This window comes from Theropithecus gelada, chromosome 2 (genome assembly GCF_003255815.1).
Source record: "Theropithecus gelada isolate Dixy chromosome 2, Tgel_1.0, whole genome shotgun sequence".
Lineage (NCBI taxonomy): Eukaryota > Metazoa > Chordata > Mammalia > Primates > Cercopithecidae > Theropithecus > Theropithecus gelada.
Genome location: NC_037669.1, coordinates 36,840,984 through 36,861,230, shown reverse-complemented (window position 1 = coordinate 36,861,230; position 20,247 = coordinate 36,840,984). Strand labels below are relative to the sequence as shown.

The following is a 20,247-nucleotide window of genomic DNA, read 5'->3' as shown; positions in this document are numbered from 1 at the left end:
TCCAGGTGTACAATCATATAATTGGTGAGTAGTGATAGTTAGTTGAGTTTCTCCTTTCCAGTTTGGAAGCCCTTTATTTCCTTCTCTTGCCTGATTGCCCTGGCTAGAACTTACAGCACTATGCTGAATAGAAATGATGAAAGTGGGCATCTTTGTTTTGTTTCAGTTCTCAGGGTTAATGCTTTCAGCCTTTCCATTCAGTGTGATTTTATCTGTGGGTTTGTCATATATAGCTTTTATTATTTTAAGTCCCTTGTATTCCTAGTTTATCGAGAATTTTTGTTATGACAGGATTCTGGATTTTATTGAATGCCTTTTTGTGTCTATTGAGATGATCATATGTCATGTATCATGGACACATTTATTGACTTGCATATGTTAAACCATCCCTTCATTTCTGAAATGAAATTTACTTAATCATAAAGGATTATCTTTTTGAAGTGCTGTTTGATTGGATTAGCTAGTATTTTGTCGAGGATTTTTGCATCTATGTTTATTAGGGATATTGGCCTATAGTTTTCTTTTTTTGTTAAGCCCTTCCCTGATTTTGGTGTCAGGGTAATAATGGCTTCCTAAAAATGAATTAGGGATGATTCTGTCATTCTCTATCTTCTGGAATAGTATCAGTAATATTGGTAAAAATTCTTCTTTGAATGTCTGGTAGAATTCAGCTGTGAATTCATCTGGCCATCGGCATTTTTTGGTTGGCATTTTTTTTTTTAATTACTGACTTGATCTTACTGCTTGTTATTGATCTGTTAGGGTTTCTATTTCTTCCTGATTTAATCTAGTAGGGTTTTATATTTCCAGGAATTTATCCATTTCCTCTAAGTTTTCTAGTTTGTGTGTATAGAGGTGTTCATAATAGTCTTGATTAATCTTTTCATTTTTGTGGTATTGGTTGTAATGTCTCCAGCTTCATTTCTAATTGAGTTTATTTGAATCTTCTCTCTTCTTTGTTAAGCTAGCTAATGGTCTATCCATTTTGTTTATCTTTTCAAATAATCAACTTTTTGTTTCACTGATTTTTGTATTTTTGTTCCAATTTCATTTAGCTCTCTTCTGATCTTTGTTATTTTCTTCTGCTAGCTTTGGTTTAGTTTGTTCCTCTAGTTTCATGAGATGTAACATTAGGTTGCCAATGTTTGATCTTTCAGACTTTTTTATGTAGGCATTTAGTGCTACAAACTTTCCTTTTAGCACTGCTTTTGCTGTATCCCAGAGGTTTTGATAACTTGTGTCACTATTGTCAATCTTTTAAATTTTCATCTCAATGACATTGTTAAACCTCAAATCATCCAGAAGCCAATTATTTAATTTCCATTTATTTGTATAGTTTTGAGAGTTCCTTTTGGAGTTGATTTCTACTTTTTTCTCATTGTGGTATAAGCAGATACTTGATATGATTTTGATAATTTTTTTAACATTTATTAAGATTTATTTTTTGGCCTATCCTATGGTCTATCCTGAAGAACGTTCTATGTGCTGATTAGAATAATGTATATTCTGCAGTTCTTTGGTAGAATATTTTGTAAATATCTGTTAGGTCTATTTGTTCTAGAGTGTAGTATAAAGTCCATTGTTTCTTTGTTGACATTCTCGATGATCTGTCTAATGCTTTCAGTGGAGTGTTGAAGTCCCCCACTATTATTGTGTTGCTATCTCATTTCTTAGGTCTAGTAGTACTTACTTTATAAATCTGGGAGCTCCAGTGTTAGGTGCATGTAAATTTTGTATAGAAACATATTCTTGTTGGATTGATCCTTTTCTCATTACATAATGACATTCCTTGTATTATTATTATTTGTACTGTCGTTGCTTTAAGGTCTGTTTTATATGATATAAGAATAGCTACTCTGCTCATTTTGTTTCCAAGATATTCCTTGCTTTTACATTGAGTTTATATGAATCCTTACATGTTAAATGAATCTCTTGAAGACAGAAGATAATTGGTTTCTAATTTTTCATCCACTCTTCCAATCTGTATCTTTTACGTGGAGCATTTAGGCCATTTGTGTTCAATATTAATATTGAGATGTGAGGCACCATTACAGTCATTGTGTTAATGTTTACCTAGATACTTTGTTTTCTTTATTGTGTTATTATTTTATTGGCTGTATATGTTTTATGCTTTCAAGTGGCTCTATTCTGATACATATCAACTAGCGGGGGAACCCGCTCCCAATATTTCAATGTAGGTTCTTTCTATTTTCCCTAAGTGTCTGCTGGTCTGAGAAATAAAGAGAAAGAGTACAAAGATAGGAATTTTACAACTGGGGCTCTGGGGGCGACATCACATATCAGTAGGACCATGATGCCCCTGAGTTGCAAAACCTGCAAGTTTTTATCAGGGATTTCAAAAGGGGAGGGGGCGTATGAACAGGGAGAAGGTCACAAAGATCACATGCTTCTGAGGCCAATAAAGATCACAAGTCAAAGGGCAAAGCAAGATCACAAGGCAAGGGCAAAATCAGAATTACTGATGAGGGTCTATGTTCGGTTGTATACATATTGTCTTGATAAACATCTAAACAGAAAACAGGGTTTGAGAGTGGAGAACTGGTCTGACATCAAATTCACCAGGGCAGGATTTGTTCCCCACCCTAATAAACCTGAGGGTATTATTGCAGGAGACCAGGGCATATTTCAGTCCTTATCTGAACCGCATAAGATAGATACTCCCAGAGCGGTCGTTTATAGACCTTCCCCCGGGAATGCAATTCTTTTCCTAGGGTCTTAATATTTTATATTCCTTGCTAGGAGAAGAATTTAGTGATATCTCCTACTTGCATGTCCATTTATAGGCTCTCTGCAAGAAGAAAAATATGGCTCTATTGTGCCCAACCCTGCAGGCAGTCAGACCTTGTGGTTGTCTTTCCTTGTTCCCTAAAATCACTGTTTTTCCATTCTTTTTCAAGGTGCACCAGTTTCATATTGTTCAAACACACATATTTTATAATCAATTTGTACAGTTAATGCAATCACCACAGGGTCCTGAGGTGACATACATCCTCAGCTTACAAAGATAACAGGATTAAGAGATTAAAGTAAAGACAGGCATAGGAAATTATAAAAATATTATTTGGGAACTGATAAATGTCCATGAAATCTTCACAATTTATGTTCAAAGATTGCAGTAAGGACAGGCATAAGAAATTATAAAAGTATTAATTTTAGTATCTGATAAATGTTCTTGAAATCTTCACAATTCATGTTCCTCTGTCATAGCACCAGCTTGTCCCTCCATTTGGGGTCCCTAGCTTCCTGCAACAATTGACCTTTTTTTTTTCAAGATTTAGAATTCCTTTTATCACTTCTTGTAGGGCTGATCTGGCAGTGACAAATTCCCCCAGCACTTGTTTGTCTGAAAATGACTTCATTTCTCTATCATGTATGAAATTTAGTTTTGCTGGATACAAAATTTTTGACTGACAGTTATTCTGTTTAAGGAGGCTAAAGGTAGAGTCCCAGTTCCTTATGGCTTAAAAGGTTTCTGTTAAGAAGTCTGCTATTAGTCTGATAGGTTTTCCTTTATAGGTTACCTGATGCTTTTGTCTCACTGCTCTTAGAATTCTTTCCTTCACATTGACTTTAGGTAGCTTGATGAGTATGTGCCTTAATGAAGTCCTTATTGCAATGTATCTCATAGGAATTATTTGAGCTTCTTGTATTTGGATATCTACACCTCCAGCAAGGTCAGGGAAATTTTCCTCAATTATATCCTCAAATACGTTTTTCAAACTTTTTCTTCTTCCTCAGGAACACCTACTATTGTTAGGTTTGGCCATTTTACATAATCCTATATTGCTTGGTGACTATTCATTTCTGATGATTCTTTTTTATTTTTGTTGGACTGCGTTAATCTGAAGACCTTGTCTTCAAGCTCTGAAATTCTTTCTTCCACTTGTTCTAGTCCATTAAAACTCTCCTCTGCATTTTGTAAATCCTGAAATGTTTCTTTATTTCCAGAAGTTCAGATTGATTTTTCTTTAAAATAGCCATCACTTTAGAAAATTTTTCATGCATATCCTGAATTGTATTTTTTTAATTCTTTATTTTGGTTTTCACCTTTCTCTGGTATCTCCTGCAATAGCTTAGTAATCATGCTGAGCTCTCATGGGAGAAGTCCCAGCTGTGTCTGCAGTGGTGGATGAGGGGGAAAAGAAAGCCTCTTCTACAAGACCCTCTATGAGGACCAGGGCTACTTGTTGGGGTAAAGCTGCAGAATTTCCTCACTGAGCCGAGCACTGAAACTCTGCCTCTGCTGAAAGAAACTTCCCACCAGAAAAAAAGATCTGAGACTCAAGCCTGCTTTATGGATTGTTTTGTCCCACAGTGTATTCCCTTGATGTGGTACACTCCCTCTTCCCCTAAGATTAGGAGTCCCTCAGTGCCAGATTACTATGAATACCGCAGCTCCTCTGGGTCTAGCTGTCCAGTGGGGCTGCCACACTCCTGGCTGGTGTTGGGGAATGTCTGCAAGGAATCTTGATGTGAAGTGACCTGTCCTCAAGTATCCCAGCAGTGGGTACCAACACCAGCTCTCATGGGGGTGGGAGGAGAGTGACATAGACTCTGTGAGATTCCTTAGTTATAAATAGCCTTAGCATGTTGACTTTCACAAACACTGGCTGTAGTAGTAATAAACTACTCACATGGAGAGACTAAGGACCTCTGGTTAACCAGGCTGGTGCAGGAAATGGTGATAGGTGAGGTCATACAAAAGTTTTCTCCTTCCTGGGTATCATGTTATTCTACCTGGAAATGTTGTAATGGATTGTGTCAGTTGGCCTCTAGCCAGGAGGTGATGCTTGCAAAGGAGTGCCAGTTCTGACAGTATTGGTGAGATTTGTGATTGCCTTATGTTACTCAGGGAGTTACTGTGGGTTCTCAGGTGATTCATGGGGCAACAGAGCCTCCTAATTTTTTTTTTTCTTTTGTATTAGGCTACTGGGGCAGGTGGAGGAACAAAGCCAAGTGTGGGCTGGGTCAGGTAGGTCTGTGCTCTGGTTCTCCATGTGCATAGCAAGCAGTGGCCCCTGTGGGTTTGTGGGGTGTCAGATCTCTGGCCACTGGGGTAATGTTCCAGGGAGAAGTGTAGCTGCCTTTGCTGCCCAGAAGAGTTCATGCAGGTAGTGGGGAATAACAGGCAGCAGTAAACCCCACCCTGCTCCCATATACTTAGCAAGGCAGGTCTCACACCCTCAGTGCCTTCGTTCCAGGCAATCTATACTCAGAACTCAAAACTGCCCCAGGCTATAAGCCTTCCCCATGGGAGACAGCAATCACAGCTTTCAGGCCACACCTCTCCCTATCTGCCCACACAGCCAGGGATCCCAGCTCCTGTGCTTGTGGCTGCAGCACATTTCCCACTGATTTCCCAGTTTCGGTTTGGCACTCCTCTCAACCTGCTACTGCTGCATGAATTAGCTAGCAGAATTCCATGAGGTTTCCTGTGAGATAGAATCAGGGATGGCTTCCCTGAGTCCATGCTGGAGACTGGCAATGCCTACAAGGGTCTTCATACTCCTGCTCCCTGAATCAGCTCCACTGCTGAATAGAGTTAAGGCCTTCCCCCATGGCCTGGATTGTCAGGTTCCCCAATGGGGGTGTATATCCTGGAGGCAGTCTCTCCCCATCTCACACTCTGGGGACTTACAATTTTTCACCTGGCTCATGGTGTAGGCTGCAGCCTGATGCTTCTTTCAAAGTTTCTGTGTTTTCTTTTAGTTTTTCTGTTATGTTTCCACATTGCTTAAAGGAAAAAAGCTCACAATATAAATCTCTATACTTTATTTTTTCTTTCTAAGTGGGAGAGGCATGCTAACACTGCCTCCAGTCTCCCATCTTGGAACAAAATTCTCTTTTGGCATTATTAACTTAAACTTCAAAAGAGAAGAGAATTCTCAAAGTATTTTAAAATTAAAGTTCTCATAGCCTAAAATGGCATTCCATGCTGTTTGTCCCACCTTCTCCCCAACATCTAGCATATGGCCAGAACCAACACCAACACTCAAATATTCATTGAGATGAACTGAACTAGATTTTTCACTCATCATTAAAATGTTTCATAGGAAAAAAAACCTTCATTTTGAATGATAATTTTTGAAATAATTTAAAACTGGAGTAAATCCTAAGGCTCAGCTAAGAAAGCTTGGTTGTGCTTTACAAGCTACCAGTATTTTGGCCAATAGAGAGATGCTAAAAATGGGGAAAGTGAGTAGGTAGGGGTCTTCGGAAACTGCTTATTGTGATTAGAGGGTGAAGGGATATTTATGAAAAGAAGAATTATTACTTTCAGAAACTGCTTATGAGACAAAAGTAACAATATAACCTTCTAGAAAAGTTCTTCCACTAGATATGTGAACTTAGCAAAATTTATTTTACCTTTTTGAACTCCAGTTTTCCCATCTATAAAATTGGAGGACTGTATTAAAATACATATAAATTTTAATCCATCTATGCAATAAGATTATTCTTATTTTATAATGGACAACACAGTTTGCCATTTAATATTCCTATCCTGAAACTATTTTTTCAGTCCAATAACTGTCTAGGACCCATATAGCTAGATGTCCATTCATAAATCACAGACGAAAATATGATAACTAGCATTAGTGACCAAAGACATTTGTCAATTTTATTATTTGTAATGATATTTGTAGATTCTATTGCTATTTTCCCATTTTACAGATAAGGAAATACAGATAGAGAAGGTGGCTTGCCAATGATCATACTCCTATCTATGAAGAGTTGAAGGCAGAATTTGAGTACGAACCTGTGTGCTTTCACATACTACACTTTGAACCCATATGCTGTGCTGACACCTAATTTTTTTATCGTGGTGGATGAAAAAGACATGAAAACATGCTTTAACAAAATTTGTTCTAGAGATGCCAAGTATATAAACTTGCATTCAGCAGAGTAGAGATGTTAGAAAATAATTTAAAAAATCATATACGAATGCCAAAGACAGTGGGTGATACCAAAGAGAGAGGCTGGTGAAAAGAAAAGAAGTTTTCAATTAGGCAGAACTGAACGCTAAGTACTAGTTTTACCACTTCTCAAACACGGAATCTTGCATTGGTCATTTAACTGAAGGTCATAAGTTCCTTCAACTGTAAAATGGGCTTGATATTGTAAAATTCTGTGGGTTATTGTGAGATAAAATGAGATAATACAAGCTGAGTATCCGTTATTTGAAATTCTTCGGACCAGAGGTGTTTCAGATTTCAGATTTGTTTTTAATTTTTGGATATTTGCATATAAGTCATAAATTATCTTAGCGATGGGAACTAAGCCTAAACACAAAGCTCATTTATGTTTCATGTGCATCTTATCGTCACAGGCTGAAGGTAATTTTATACAATATTTGTAATAATATATATGACTTGTCACATAAGTTCAGGTGTGGAATTTTCCACTTGTGTTATTGTTCAAATAGATTCAGATGTCGAAATATTTCAGATTGTTTTATTTTTAATTGAGCATAGTTTACCCGGGTACATGCCTCTTTAGGGAGAGGAAGGCGTTCACAAAGTATCGTGGGGCTTTTGCAAGGTTATAAATTACATGTTGAAAATGGTTTTAACCACAGTATCTTAGAGGATGCTTCTTGTTATTGTCCTTTGGATTCCTTCATCTAGGAGAGTTTTCGCTCCTCATCTAGTTAATAACCCCCTTGAGGGCAAAGACAGGCTCTTCTATGGTCTGCATGCCCACAAGAGACATGTGGTACCACACACACAGCCTCAACAATTTCCTATATGCTTCATGAGTGATATTTTGAGGGTATCCCTGTGTCTCTTTCTGTGGGAACGGAATAGAAAGAATAAAGGGAGATCGGCCAGCAGGCTGCTGGGGAAGAAAAAATAATTTCCATTTTAAATCTACTAAGTCAGCAGTTCAGAGTCTTTATTGATTTGCTTTTTAAAAAGAATATTAATTTTCCTTAAAAAATGCAGGTGAAAGACTAAACAAATTGGACCTTGGATTTATTTACTAAGATGCAGTCCTTGATTATTCTTCTCTTTAAATCATCCCACTGCTATTCTGAAGACCCTTTTAAACATTAATATTAATGTTGCCTGTGTCTGGCAGAGGCAGGTGGATGTGACATTTTATAATTCAGGTGTAAAAGTGAAGAGGTTCTCACAATTTCAACTCTAGTGCCTTTACTATGCCATGAGAAGAGAAGGGAAATTGGAGTATACACAAAGGGGCTAGAAAAATTATCTTTTTTTTCCTAAGTTATGAGAAAGTTCCAGATTTCTATTTGGTCAAGATACTGCTTGATGTCCAGTTTCAGTTCTGATCATAGTTGTATTTGTGCAGACATTTTCTTTCTTTCTTTCTTTCTTTCTTTCTTTCTTTCTTTCTTTCTTTCTTTCTTTCTTTCTTTCTTTCTTTCTTTCTTTCTTTTTTTCTTTCTTTCTCTTTCTCTCTTTCTCTCTCCCTCTCTCCCTCCCTCCTTCTCTCTCTCTTTCTTTCTCTCTCTCTCCCTTTCTCCCTTCCTTCCTTCCTTCCTTCCTTCCTTCCTTCCTTCCTTTCTTTCTTTCTTTCTTTCTTTCTTTCTTTCTTTCTTTCTTTCTTTCTTTCTTTCTTTCTTTCTCTTTCTTTCTTTCTTTCTTTCTTTCTTTCTTTCTTTCTTTCTTTCTTTCTCTTTCTTTCTTTCTTTCTTTCTCTCTCTCTCTTTCTTTCTTTCTTTCTTTCTTTCTTTCTTTCTCTTTCTTTCTTTCTTTCTTTCTTTCTTTCTCTCTCTCTCTCTCTTTCTTTTCTTTTCTTTTCTTTTCTTTTCTTTTCTTTTCTTTTCTTTCTTTGCAAGAGGCGTTTGCTATGTTGCCCAGGCTGGTCTCAAACTGCTGACCTCAAGCAGTCCTTCCATTTTAGCCTCGCAAAGTGTTGAGATTATAGGTGTGAGCCACTGTGGCCTGACCTAGAGATAGTTTTAGTATTGGGTTTCTTTGTTTTGGTTTGATTGAATTCATCCTTTCCTTTATTCATTCAATAAATATTTCTTGAGTACCTGGTATTCACCCAGTGGGAAGAGGTAGGAACCAAACAAAGTCCCTGACCTCAGGCACAATACAGAAACTACTCCCCTTAGTATAGTAGAAACCAGCCACAGAAAGTCAAACTTTAATTGGTTCACCTAAGTGATGATTATTGAGCATCATCATAAATCGAATACTGTGCTGAGTAATGAGTTACCTACCAGTAAATAACACTAGATTTATCTGAGGGAGCTGTCAGTCTACTGGAGGAAGCAGACACACACAAAGAAAACAGAGTGATAAAGGGAATACAGGAAGTAAGTAGTAACTAGCCATGGGAATGTAGGCTAAGATGGGTGAGGAAAGGTATTTTAGCACAAAAAGCCTCTTATGAGAAAAATGGGAGTCAAAAGAGAATGTGGATAGTGCTAATAGAGAAACAAAAGTAAGTATGAGTGTATTGGTAAAAGAAAGAATGGAGTGGAGAAGCCAAGGAGAAGTGGGCAGGAGGTTGGAGAGAGAAACATTTCTAGATTGCCTGAGCCTGGTATGTCATATCGAGCAATTTGGACTTGATCCCTAACATATAAGCTACTGGAGTTGAGGTGGGGGTTAGGGTAACTCATCCTGCTTTATTTCTGTACCTATAGTGCCTATAAAGGCTGAACACGTCTTCAGGGAGTAAATGGATAAGCTAGGAGACTGAAGGAATGGGATAGGATATAGGGGATGGTGATGACGTAAGCTGGGTTTTCATTCAGAAAAATGTTCTGGCTATATGAAGTATGTACTTACAGAGAGCCAGGCAGGGTTTGGGGAAACATGTTAGTAGATGACTGCATTGACCCTGGCAAGAAAAGATAGTTTAAACTGGGATGGTGGCAGTGAGAATAGAATTTTCTGCCATTGGGAATGGGAACACCTTTTGCCCATCTTCTGTGTATTCATCATATGGTTAGGTTTTCTTGGTTTTGATTTCTGTCTGTTTGTTGGTTGGTTGGTTATTTTTTTCAGGGTTCTATAATATTTTTTCTTCTTTTTTATATTTTTTCTTATTTTCTTCTTTTCCCCTGAAGGGAGATCCCACTTCCAAAATTGCTTGCTCCCAATGTCAATGTCAGGTACTTAGCAGACCCTTGTTGGTTTTTTGTTTATTTGTTTGTTTGTTTGTTTCTTTTTGTTTTTATTCAAACTAAATTTATTTTAAGTGTTGATTATATTTCATTAAAAATATATATTTAGGGAGTGCAACTGCAGATTTCTTACATGCATATATTCCATAGTGGTGAACTTTGGGCTTGTAGTATATCCGTCATTGGAACTTCGGAATAGTGAACATTTTACCCAATAAGTCATCTTTTAACCTTCACGTCCCTCCCACATTTTGTAGTCTCCAATGTCTATTATTCCACTCTGTATGTCCATTGTTTAGCTACTACTAATAAGTGAGAACATATGGTATCGTGGTATTTGGCTTTCCAAGCATATACTTTAAAGAAAAATTGTGTTTTAGTAACTAAGCATCCTAAAGTATGTACTCTTTAGGCCAGGTGCGGTGGCTCATGTCTATAATCCCAGCACTTTGGGAGACTGACGTGGGCAGATCACTTGAGGTCAGGAGTTTGAGACCAGCCCAACCAACGTGGTGAAATCCTCATTTTTAATAAAAATCCAAAAATTAGCTGGGCATTGTTCTTGGCGCCTCTGTAATCCCAGCTATTATGGAGACTGAGGCAGGATAATTGCATGAACCCAGGAGGTGGAGGTTGCAGTGAGCCAAGATGGTGGCACTGCTACCCAGCCTGGGTGACAGAGCAAAAAACTCCATCTCAAAAAAAAAATAATAATAAAGTATGTACTCTTCAGTTTTGCAAACATTACATTTTCAATGTATCTCATTTAGGTAATCAGTATTAGCTTGGTACTGAGCTGTGGTTCAGAAGTACTTCTCACACTACGATCTTTAAGATCCAAATCTCTCTTAACGAAACTCTTCTTCAGGCCTTACATTTCTTCAGTACTGTCCACTTTACCAGTTTCAGAAATCATTGAATGGCATGACACCTCTCTGTGCTCCTAAAGTGAGCATTTTGTCCTGTATCTGTGGTCTCCTTGCTGGCTTATTTCCCACTGATAAAATCAGCAGTCATGTATTTCTTGGAAATTGGAAATAAATTTTAAACTCCTTATAGTGGAAAGTAACTTTGTTTAAAGTTAAAGCTAAAAAAGATTTTCACATTTCACATTGCTATGACGTTTTCTATGTAAACCTCTTTTAAAAAAGTGTCCTTGGAAATGGTGTTCATCACATGAAGCAAACTATGAGTTCCATGAGGAGAAATAAAGTTCTGTGGGGGATTATCAGAAAGTCTTCAAGTATCTTCCATCAAGTAATTTTTAATGTCTCCAAATAATTAGATATATATGTAGATGATATAAGTGATATAGGTTTTAATAGAGAGATATATCACATCCAATAGCATTTTCAAGAAGGAAATGGTTTTACTGATATCTTTAACAAATATAATATTTGATTACTGAACTCTGTAAGAAAATTTCTGAAAGAAGAAAGTACTAAGACAAGGCACAGACAAAAGGGAAGTATGTGGTCCAGTAAAATATGGCCATAGCATGGGTCTGGAGAGGTAGTAGAAGATGGAACAGAAAACTATGTTTAGGTTATAGCATGGAGGGTGTTGTGTGTAGGACTGAAAGGTCTGCTCTTACTTAGCTAAGCAACAAGTAAATGTGAAAAAAGCACTGCCTTAGGAGGGCATAGAAAGAGAAAGCTTCAGTTAAGAACTGGGATCTTTGAAATGAGTCTTGATAATTCAGAATGTGAAGGACATTCCACCAAGATGGCAGAATAGTATGTCTAGACATGCAGAGGTGTGAATGTACATTTGAGAACTTTAACATAAGTGGTCGTAACTACAATGCATGCCTCTGAATATGCCTGATTCTTTGTGGGCCTTTCATCCAGTGAAGCAGAAAGACGAAAGCTATGCAAGAAGACAAAAACTAAGCATACCCCCAAACAAGTCAGAGGAGCTATGGGTAACAAGGTAGGGTTGGGGAAACTATACTTCAGTCGTCAAAGGTGACTGTGTTCTAGAGTTCCCTGATATGCCTAATGATATATCAGTGTTCTTTTCCATCATGTGCTTTCATCATATTTACTGCCAATTCCCCTCCCTCTCCAGCACCCTGGTACAATTTCCCCTGCTTTTGGGACATTGACTTTTTTTTTAATCACCAAGTTACCCACTTTGGCCTTCTATGACTCTAAATCTGTGTCTGTGATGGGGCCATACTAATTCATACTGTAAACTTACAGCTTTTCTTTAAGCAAGGGGAGAGGTCATGGTACATGGCAAAGGGATGCCTCTTCCCTTAGCTGCTGCCCTAGAGGTCTGACCAATTTACTCATTCATTGCCAATGTGCTATTCAACATCTTCTTAGAGGAACACGTAGCCCCAGATCTGTGCCTGGGTTACGAGCAGGGGAAAGGGACAGGGTGGGGGAAGGGAGAAAGGAAAAGGCCAAGGGTGGGAGGTGGGGCTGGTGAGCAGCTCAACTGGGCCCATCCAAATACCATCTGCCTTGTCACCAAATGGCAGAGGCCAACAATTTGCACAACATGATTAGTACTGGAAAGCAAATTAAACAGTTATTACAGGGAGGCAATCAATTTGTACCTGGCAATAGGCTTTGAGAAGATCTGTCAGTCTTCTTTATTAATTGAAGAAATATCTCCAGGGGAGCACTTTCTACGTATGCTTACTTAGTTACAGCAAAGGCCCAATATCTTAGCAAGTAACCCATTATTATTATTAGCAGTAATATAATAATAATAATAATAATAGCAAATATTTTCTCTGATCAGTAAATCTCAGAGGGTATTTTTATTGCTATTAGTATTACTGTTATTATGAGAGTATCTTTCTCATGCTAGGCTCTAATGATCATTTTTATGAGTACTGTATATTCTTTCATTTATGCAAAAGGATTTGTTTATGAAGGGACTTTTTTCCTTCCTGCACTGTTGTTCTGAAATTTAACTGTTTTCAAGAGGAGCATGCCATACTTAAAGGAGGGTGATATGTGTTATCAGTGGAATGCTGCCTTCTCAAATAAGGTAGCTGCAATGTCACTAAATGTTCAATAGCATATGAGCATGAATTTTGAGTTTTGAGTTTTCTTTCATTTATTTTTTCCAAGTGTAGTTTGGCAATGACTAGCTATATTATGACAGGGATTCCAGTATCAGGTAAGAAATTGTACTTTTTAAAATGATTCCTTCTAAACTGAGAATCAACAGTTTTATGTGTGATGATGTAGTATGAAGAATGCCAAATGATCGAGAGAGATCTGTGCTACTTTTGGTAGAATAGCATGGCTGAAATCATGCTTCAAATAATCATGAGGACTTTTAGTGAGCTTCCTTACTCTTGGCCAGTGACGGCAATGTCAGGAAGACTACCTCTGTCAAACCTAGTGCTTGGATAAAGAACAAAAATTCAGGTTATTTTCCTTCTACTTAGGACATTTTGTGAACATCTCAGGCAGGATATAGAAAGTAAATATGCGTAGTAGTCAACTAAGAGTAAGTCCTAGCAGCTGAGATGCAGAATGTGCTGAAAACTTTTAGGCAGGACTCATTGTGCGGGTGAATCTTATTACCTCATTTCATCTATCTCTCTATCTCTCTCTCACACATACACACACATATATACACAGGCTCCCCTCTTTGCCCACCACACTTTTTCTCTCTATCACCACAGGAGAGTTTTTTTACTCCAAGTTCTGAGACACCTCCTTTCTTTACCCTTTGTCAATGGGAGGAGATGTCTTCTAGGCCTGTGCTTCTCAGTCTTTCATTTGTATATGAGTCACCGGGGATCTTGTTAAAATGCAGGTTCTAATTCGGTATGTCTTGGGTAGATGTTCAAATGTTGAACATTTTGCAAAACTCTTAGGTGATGGAGATGCTGCTGGTGAGTAGACCAAATCTGAAGTGGAAAGACTTTACATGCCTCACAGCTGTGCTGATTTGGGGTGGACAGAGGCAGAGAGTAATTCAGAATCTTACCAGTCCAGTAATCAAAACTGTGGGTGAAAATGGATTAAAGCTCTAAAATAACTGTGTCCTTCCCGTTGCCCGTGTGCTGCATGCAGTCCTGGACAGCTTTGAATGCGACCCAAAGCAAATTCGTAAACTTTCTTAAAATATTACGGGATTTTGTTTTGTTTAGTTTTTTATTTTGTTTTGTTTTTGCTCATCAGCTATCATTAGTGTCTTTTATGTGTGGCACAAGACAACTGTTCTTCTTCTAATGTGGCCCAGGGAAGCCAAAAGATTGGACACCCATGAAAAACATGAGGTTCTCTAAACTCATATACCTGAGACCCATATTGGTCAAACATCTCAGGGCTATGCTTTTCTTATAACATTAAAAAGCGATCCTCAACAGCTGAGAAAAGGGCCTCTGAGGAGACATTCTAGAATCTTCCCTCCCCCAAATCTGGGTTTACATCTTGAATGAAGATTCAGGTGTTTTTCTTTATAACCAAAATAATCTTCTAGAATGAGACACAAAGAGATATGGGAAAACAGAAACATAGAGAAAGATAATAAAGAACACATGAAATATCACAAAGATTATTTTGGTTATGCCTCAATAAAGCTGGAATGAAAAGAAAACAGAGATGAAACTTTTAAAATACCATTTTAATAATATCTCCAACCACTGTGTTTTCCTGTTTGGTCTAATGAGTTATATACATAAAGGTGTTTTGGAAAGAAAAGCCCGCACCATCCTGCCTGCCATCGTTTGCACTTCCACAGTAGTCAAGCCCAGTATAGGTCATTAGCATAGTGCTCAGTCTAGATGGCTTTGAGTGAAGCCCCCAAACAAATTTGATTGCTAAAGGGAACAGGGTTAATTGCCAGCCTCAATGCTTACACACAGAGAGAGGTAAGCATGCCTCACCAGCTCACAAATAACATGAAAATTAAATTACTCAGCTAACAGGCTGGACGTATTTTTTTTTTTTCTCTCTTCCTTTTTCTAATGTACATCAACAGATGGAAGGGTTAAAGATGTGACGGTTGGCTCAGACTGAACATATCCTTTCTGATTCTGGAGTGTTTTTAGCTTCATCTTTGAAATTTGTTGTTTGTTTCATGTTCTTTGTTTGCAGGCTTGGGAAATCAGTCATTTCCTCAAAGAAAATCAGATAGTAGACATAAATCATTGAATCTCTAGGTCATTCATTTCAAACTACCTCAAAGTTCTTTTCACTTCCCAAAGTTCTTATCATATACTGACTGAGGAAAGAATGGATAGCTACAATTTTTTTGTAGATAGACAGTTGTTCACATAATTTAAAACCCTACCAGACAAGTAATTATACATCATCTCCCCCTTAGTGCTTTCTACCAAGAAGGCAGAGACACAGGATATGTTTCAGATGAGGTGGAGAAAGGAGGTCAGGTACCGTATCAGGAAAGCTATGTCCTGCTGTCTTTATTACAAAGGAAAAATGTGCTTTCATCAGAGATTTTACCTAGCAAGTGGGTACTATATATGAAAGAAAGAAAGGGATGAATAATATATTAATTTCTCCTTAACAGGACTGATCTAAAACAAAGTAGCAAAAAGCATAAAATGGTGGTAATACACATCAATCAGTTCGAAAATTAGAATAATTTAGATTGTCATGGCATCTACAAAAGTCACATAACCTCTTCATGACAAATATTAGCTGTGCAAGACTTTTAAATTTTCTAAGCCTTACTGAGTCCTTTTCATCTGTAGAGTGAAGAAATTAATAAATCTGTCCTCCAAGTTTTTACGGGGGTAAGAGATGGAGTAAAATGATATTAGCTCAGTGCCTGGAACACAATAAGCACTTATTAAATGTTAATCATCATTATCATTTCATTTATGTAAAGTTTTGCACTAGATTATGGATTCCCAACCTTTTCATTACCAGGTATCTATTTTTTAAAAATTTTTTTTCAAGAGCATATGTTTGAGAATATTTTCATACCCAACATACTACATTAAGCAAGTAATAATTAAATTGTTCTCCCATTTTAGCTGTTCCAACACATAGCACAGTCGATTAGTGCTTCCGATGTTTATAATAATAAGTGTTACCACATTGAGTTAACATTCTAATATGAAGTAAAGAAGATCACATTTTAAGATGGCCAAATAGGAACAGCTCTGATCTGCAGCTTCCAGTGAGATAAACTCAGAAGCCGGGTGATTTCTGCATTTCCAACTGAGATACCTGACTCATCTCATTGAGGCTGGTTAGACACTGGGTACAGCCCATGGAGGGCGAGTCAAAGCAAGGTGAGGCATCACCTCAGCTGGGAAACATAAGGGGTTGGGGAACTCCCTCCCCTAGCCAAGGGAAGCCTTCAGGGATTGCGCCTTGAGGAATAGTGCACTTTGGCCCAGATACTACACTTTTCCTGTGGTCTTTGCCACCTGCAGACCAGGAGATTCCCTTCAGTGCCTACACCACCAAGGCCCTGGGTTTCAAGCACAAAACTTGGCAGCTGGTTAGGCGGACACTGAGCTAACTGCAGGAGCTTTTTTTATACACCAGTGGTACCTGGAATGTTGGCGAGATGGAACTGTTCACTACCCTGGAAAGGGGGCTGAAGCCAGGGCGCCAAGTGGTCTACCTCAGCAGATCCCACCCCAACAGAGCCCAGGAAGCTAAGATCCACTGGCTTGAAATTCTCACTGCCAGTACAGCAATCTGAAGTCGACCTGGGATGCTCGAGCTTGGTTGGGGGAGGGGCATCCACCATTACTGAGGTGGTTTTCCCCTCACAGGCTAAACAAAGCCACTGGGAAGTTCAGACTGGGCAGAGCCCACCCCAGCTCGGCAAAAGCTGCTGTAGCCAGACTGCCTCTCTAGAGTCCTCCTCTCTGAGCAGGGTATCTCTGAAAGGAAGGCAGCAGCCCCAGTCAGGGGCTCACAGATAAAACTCTCATCTTCCTGGGACAGAGCACCTGGGAGAAGGGGGCAGCTGTGGGCACAGCTTCAGTAGGCTTAAACTTTCCTGCTTGCCGGCTCTGAAGAGAGCCGCTGATCTCCCAGCACTGTGCTCGAGCTCTGCTAAGGGACAAACTGCCTCCTCAAGTGGGTCCCAGACTCCCATGCCTTCTGACAGGGAGACACCTCCCAGCAGGTTTTGACAGACACCTCATACAAGAGAGCTTTGGCTGGCATCTGATGCATGCCCCTGTGTGACAAAGCTTCTAGAGGAAGGAATAGGCAGCAATTTTTGCTGTTCTGTGGTCTCTGCTGGTGATACCCAGGCAAACAGGATCTGCAGTGGACCTCCAGCATACTGCAGCAGACCTGCGGAGCCTGACTGTTACAAGGAAAACTAACGAACAGAAAGGAATAGCATCAATATCAACAAAAAGGATGTGCACACAGAAATTTCATCTGAAGGTTGCCAACATCAAAGACCAAAGGTAGGTAAGTCCACGAAGATGAAGAAAAACCGGTGCAAAAAGGCTGAAAATTCCAAAAACTAGAATGCCTCTTCTCCAAAGGATAACAACTCCTTGCAAGCAAGGGGAAAAAAAAAATGGACAGAGAAGGAATTTGATGAATTGACAGAACTAGGCCTCAGAAGGTGGGTAATAACAAACTCTGCTGAGCTAAAGGAACTTGTTCTAACCTGTTGCAAGGAAGCTAAGAATCTTGAAAGAAGGGTAGAGGAATTGCTAACTAGAATAACCAGTTTAGAGAAGAACATAAATGACCTGATGGAGCTGAAAAACACAGCACGAGAACTTCATGAAGCATACACAAGTATCAATAGCCGAATCAATCAAGCAGAAGAAAGGATATCAGAGATTGATGATCAACTTAATGAAATAAAGCATGGTGAAATGATTAGAGAAAAAAGAATGAAAAGGAATGAACAAAGCCTCCAAGAAATGTGGGACTATGTGAAAAGACCAAACCTACGTTTGATTGGTGAACCTGAAAGTGATGGGGAGAACCGAACCAAGCTGGAAAATGCTCTTCAGGATATTATCCAGGAGAAATTCCCCAACCTAGCAAGACAGGCCAATATTCAAATTCAGAAAGTAAAGAGAACACCATAAAGATACTCCTCAAGAAGAGCAACCCCAAGCCACATAATTGTCAGATTCATCAAGGTTGAAATGAAGGAAAAAATGTTAAGGGCAGCCAGAGAGAAAGGTCGGGTTACTCAGAAAGGGAAGCCCATTAGTCTAACAGCAGATCTCTCAGCAGAAACCCTACGAGCCAGAAGACAGTGGGGCCCATTATTCAACATTCTTAAAGCAAAGAATTCTTAACTCAGAATTTCGTATCCAGCCAAACAACTCTTAATAAGTGAAGGAGAAATAAAATCCTTTACAGACAAGCAAACGCTGAGAGATTTTGTCACCACCAGGCCTGTCTTACAAGAGCTCCTGAAGGAAGCACTACACATGGAAAGGAAAAACCACTACCCGCCACTGCAAAAACATACCAAATTGTAAAGACCATCGAAATTATGAAGAAACTGCATCAACTAACATAACTAATGTCTAACTAACTAACTAAATAACCAGCTAGCATCATAATGACAGGATCAAATTCACACATAACAATATTAACCTTAAATGTAAATGGGCTAAATGCCGCAATTAAAAGACACACATTGGCAAATGGAATAGAGTCAAAACCCACTGGTGTGCTGTATGCAGGAGACCCATTTCACATGCAAAAATTCACATAGGCTCAAAATAAAGGGATGGATAAATATTTACTAAGCAAATGGAAAGCAAAAAAAAGCAGGGGTTGCAATCCAGGTCTCTGATAAAACAGACTTTAAGCCAACAAAGATGAAAAAAAAAAAAGAAGGGCATTATATAATGGTAGAGAGATCAATGCAAAACGAAGAGCTAACTATCCTAAATTCCTAAATATATATGCACCCATTACAGGAGTACCCAGAGTCATAAAACTAGTTCTTAGAGACATATAAAGAGACTTAGACTCCGACACAATAATAGTGGGAGATTTTAACACCCCAGTGTCAATATTAGACAGATCAATGAGACAGAAAATTAACAAGGATATTCGGGACTTGAATTCAGCTCTGGAGCAAACAGACCTAATAGATATCTACAGAATTCTCCACCCCAGATCAACAGAATATACATTCTTCTCAGCACCACACAGCCCTTATTCTAAAATTGACCACATAATTGGAAGTAAAACACTCCTCAGCAAATGCAAAACAATGGAAATCATAACAAACAGTCTCTCAGACCACAGTGCAATCAAATTAGAACTCAGAATTAAGAAACTCACTCAGAACCACACAACTACATGAAAACTGAACAACCTGCTCCTGAGTGACTACTGGGTAAGTAATTAAATTAAGGCAGAAATAAATAAGTTCTTTAAAACCAATTAGAACAAAGACACAATATACCAGAATCTCTGAGACACAGCTAAAGCAGTATTTAGAGGGAAATTTATAGCATTAAATGCCCACAGCAGAGAGCAAGAAAGATCTAAAGTTTACACCCTAACATCACAATTGAAAGAACTAGAGAGGCTGGGCATGGTGGCTCACGCCTGTAATCCCAGCACTTTGGGAGGCCAAGGCAGACGGATCATCTCAAGTTGTGACTTTGAGACCAGCCTGACCAACATGGAGAAACCCCATCTCTACTAAAAACACAAAATTAGCTAGGCATGGTGGAGCATGTCCATAATCCCAGCTACTCAGGAGGCTGAGACAGGATAATCGCTTGAACCTGGGAGGTGGAGGTTGTGGTGAGCTGAGATCATGACACTGCACTCCAGCCTGGGCAACAAGAGCAAAACTCCATCTCAAAAAAAAAAAAAAAAAAAAGAACTAAGGAAGCAAGAGCAAACAAATTCAAAAGCTAGTAGAAGACAAGAAATAACTAAGATCACAGCAGAACTAAAGGAGATAGAGACATGAAAAACCCTTCAAAAAATCAATGAATCCAAGAGCTTTTTTTTTTTTTGAAAAGATCAACAAAATAGACCACTAGACAGACTAATAAAGAAGAAAAAAGAGAAGAATCAAATAGACACAATACAATATGATAGGCTGAGTGCAGTGGCTCATGCCTGTAATCCCAGCACTTTGGGAGGCTGAGGCAGGTGGATCATGAGGTCAGGAGATTGAGACCATTTTGGCTAACACGGTAAAACCCA

General features: G+C 38.7%; 1 long non-coding RNA gene across 1 annotated transcript in view; it reads right to left on the bottom strand.

Annotated features, from left to right (window-relative positions):
* Positions 1-12,702: 12,702 nt before the first annotated feature.
* LOC112619633 overlaps positions 12,703-20,247 on the bottom strand; it is an 11,172-nt gene continuing 3,627 nt past the window's right edge. The window contains exon 2 of the long non-coding RNA XR_003118264.1: positions 12,703-14,042. This is a non-coding gene — a long non-coding RNA (uncharacterized LOC112619633). The remainder of the gene's footprint in view (positions 14,043-20,247) is intronic.